Source organism: Vicia villosa, unplaced genomic scaffold, assembly GCF_029867415.1.
Source record: "Vicia villosa cultivar HV-30 ecotype Madison, WI unplaced genomic scaffold, Vvil1.0 ctg.000256F_1_1, whole genome shotgun sequence".
NCBI classification, from domain to species: domain Eukaryota; kingdom Viridiplantae; phylum Streptophyta; class Magnoliopsida; order Fabales; family Fabaceae; genus Vicia; species Vicia villosa.
Window position 1 is genome coordinate 1,191,261 of NW_026705109.1, and position 4,324 is coordinate 1,195,584.

Here is a 4,324-nt window from a genome sequence, read left to right on the forward strand (position 1 = left end):
TGATCAGTATAGCGCTTTCATGGTGAGGCAAGAAGGACACAACAATATGGTTCAAGAGATGCTGACCAAGATCTTGTCAAGACTAGGGCCATCTTAGATTGAGTCTGTGTTGTTTCTTTCTTCTCGTTGCATCTGTCTTTGTGCATCTGATCTTTCCTATCTTCACGTACTTCTGAACCTGCTGTTTGAAACTTCAATGAAATCGTCTTCTTTCTCCGTGTGTTTCATTTTATTTGTCGTTTTATGCATCTGAATCTTTTGAAATATTCTTTTTGATGTTATGACAAAAAGGGGGAGAAAGATAAATGATAAATGATTTGATTTAATCAGTTGCTCTCACTAACAAGAACTGCAAGTTCTACATGGTTTAAGTGTTTTGCAGGTATAAAGAAGTGAAGAGAATCTTCAAAGCAAAAAGCAAACACAAGAAGCAAAACCATGGAAACTGAAGCAAGCCGAGTGCTGTCAAGCTTCAGAAATCAGAAGCAAGAAAGAAGAATGAATCAGAAGCACTGATAATAGAATTTGATCTATATTTGTCTATTTATTTTGACAAAATTCTATTTGCTCTGATACATATAATGTTATGGCTCTGATACATTATTTGCTCTGATACATTATTTCAGCCTATATGGCTCTGATACATATAATGTGTTCAAACATACATCTTATGTTCTAACTCGTTCATGCTGACTTTTGTCGTTTAGTTTTTGTTCTGTAACATTTCAGGATGTAGAGATGCTCAGATGATGCTCTGGTACATTCAACAATGTTCTGATACAAATCTAGCATGAAGTGATGTTGGTAGAAATTCAAAGCTCTGAAGCTATCCGAGGGAAGCAGAAATCAGAAGCTGCGAATGTTCTAAAGATCCAGAAAACTCAAGTTCTGAAGCTGTCCTGAATGGAAGCAGAAATCAGAAGCTGTGAATGTTCAGAAGATCAAAGAAATTCAAGTTCTGAAGCTGTCCTGAATGGAAGCAGAAATCAGAAGCTGTGAATGTTCAGAAGATCAAAGAAATTCAAGTTCTGAAGCTGTCCTAGATGGAAGCAGGAATCAGAAGCTGTGAGTGTTCTAAGGATCTAAGGAAATTCTAGTTCTGAAGCTGTCCTATGGAAGCAGAAGTCAGAAGCTATGAATTCTCTGAAGACAAGAAGCTTATATGATCGTCTCTACCGAAATAATCAGGGAAGTCTTTTATTAAAGCTCTTCGAGTATTTATTTCAGGGGGAGATTATTTATCTCAGGGGGAGATTGTTAATCTCAGGGGGAGACATATTCATATGCTTATGCTATAGCTGTGTAATTTGTCTTTTGCCTTCTATTCTTTCTGATCGCAAATTCATATCATTTATATATGTTTTTGTCATCATCAAAAAGGGGGAGATTGTTAGAACAAGATTTGTTCTGATCAATTATCTTAGTTTTGATGATAACAATAATATGAATTTTGCTTAAGATAATATGGTACTCTAATCCAATGCAATTTCCCTTTCAGGAAATATATATAAAGAGTACGCATAATTCAGCGCTCAGAAGCTTTGTCTCAAAGGGTTCAGCATGCAACATCAGAACATGGTCTGGCAAGACATCAGAAGATGGTCGAAGCAGAATCAGAACATGGGTCTATGGAAGCATCAGAAGAACATGAGATCAGAAGCACTGAAGCTCAGAAGATGGTATCACGCTCAGAAGCACTTCAAGGTCAGAAGATCAGAAGATGCTATGCACCAAGCTGTTTGACTCTGATGATATTCAAACGTTGTATTCACAAACATCAGATCAGAAGAAAGTACAAGTGGCAAGCTACGCTGACTGACAAAAGGAACGTTAAAAGCTACTAAAGGCTACGTCAGTAGACACAGCGTGAACAAGGCTCGAGGTAGTTGACAAAAGCGTATAACATTAAATGCAATGCTGTACGGAACACGCAAAGCATTAAATGCATTCAACGGTCATCTTCTCCAACGCCTATAAATATGAAGTTCTGATGAGAAGCAAGGTTAACAATTCTGAACAAAACAACGCTTATCAATCTTGCTGAAACGCTGTTCAAATCAAAACTCAGAATCTTCATCTTCATCAAAGCTCACTACATTGCTTTTGTAATATATTAGTGAGATTAAGCTTAAACGATTAAGAGAAATATCACAGTTGTGATTATCGCTTTTAAGAAGCATTTGTAATACTCTTAGAATTGATTACATTAAGTTGTAAGGAACTAGAGTGATCGTGTTGATCAGAATACTCTAGGAAGTCTTAGGAGTGAACTAAGCAGATTGTAACTAGAGTGATCGTGTTGATCAGTAGACTCTAGAAAAGTCTTAGAGGGTATCTAAGCAGTTGTTCCTGGAGTGATCAGTGTGTGATCAGAAGACTCTGGAAGACTTAGTTGCGGACTAAGTGGAAAACCATTGTAATCCGTGCGATTAGTGGATTAAATCCTCAGTTGAGGTAAATCATCTCTGCGGGGGTGGAATGGAGTAGTTTAGTTAACAACGAACCAGGATAAAAATAACTGTGCAATTTATTTTTATCTGTCAAGTTTTTAAAGCTACACTTATTCAAACCCCCCCTTTCTAAGTGTTTTTCTATCCTTCAGAAGATAATTGTATGCGGTTGATTTAAGACTTATGGAAATTTGTCGTGTAGTCGCTATGATTTTATCAAGCTTCTGACAATTTCTATTAAATTTAAGTCCGAGAACATCCTTCACGCACCATCGATCTTCATTACTAACATTTTAATGATATACTAGATAAGTTTCAAGATGGTCATCTTTGACAACTAATAATTAACTTTAATTTCCGCATTTTATTATATTGTTCTTTATATTTCTCGCTTTATGCTTTATTTTATCATTCATCATGTTTATGTTTTCGCTATTTTCTTTTTGTCCATTTGGACCATACTCTATTTTTTGTGCTAAAACATTAATAATCAACTTAAAATCTAAAAAATACTTAAGGCCCTATGGACTATTGGTTACTATCCCGAGCATTTTGGAGACTTGGACTTGTTGGACTTAGTACCTCTGGACCCTATCACTTTGTTGTTATTCTGTCTGGCATTGGATTGTTCTCTGTTTGTGTGTATATGTGTTCCAATAGCATGACCTAAGTCTCCACCAATTTAGGGAGCACTCACAATAGTTCCCCCTTGAATCAGTCTTCAGCTTGAGTGAAAATAGGAGAAGTGGGTTGGTGATACGTGCTTCTGTTATGGGCTTTGCAGCTCAGTAGGAAATAGCCTGTGATGTTCGTAACAGTTTTTGTGCCGAAGGGCACAACTTAAACACTACCCTGTCCGCGACACCCCTATTACGATCGTAACAGGTTGAGAATTTTGAGTACACTTCTGCTAAATAGCATAAGTGTGTTTTTTTTGTCAGTTTCTTTCACATTTCTTCACATAACTTCAAATATCTTCATATAAGCTCGGATGATAAATAAATACCCGAAATCAGAGAGAAATACCAACGTAAAGCAAGATAATCGGTAAACACGGATAAATAGTTCATGTAAATTAAGTCTAAAATGCGATACTTTTCGCATTATCAGTCCCTTAAGTGCATGCCGTCGTTTTGCTTTAGCTAGATTTATTTATCAACTCTTAAAATAGATGTACTAGTATTTGGGTCTGTTGTGTTTTTCCTTCTATGTTTTCATTGTACATGGGGTTGTCATAATTTATGTATGGTGTTATATCAGTATGGTTTATTTTAAGGTAAAGATCCTAGTCTCTAGTTGGTTTTGTTTGTTGCCCCATAGCAACCTGGTGTTTGAAGCCCTGCTGATTGGTATCTGGTGGTTAGCAGTTTGTATTTTTTGTGGCATTTGTTATGCCTGTAGATAAATAAAGTTTTCTTTTAGCTTTGAAAAATAAACGCAGTTGGTAATTGAAAAAGTGGATTAAGATGTGGATTACGGTCAACCGTAATATAAATCTGAATGGTTAGCAGAACTTTCACTCATAGAATCACCTGCTCAAAAAATAAATTGAGTCAACTTGTTTTATACTTTAATTTTTTTGTCTTACTATTGAGTGTTGTAGAGGACCCAGAATAAATACAAATGACATATATATATATATATATATATATATATATATATATATATATATATATATATATATATATATATATATATATATATATATATATATATATATATATATATATATATATATATTGTAATACCGTACCAGTATTCATCTAGAATCATATTAGTAAAATATTAATAAGTGGTACTGAGTACATACAAAAGTCAGAACAATGACATAAGCTGTATACATTCCAAAATCATCTCTAAGATGGATGTAATGA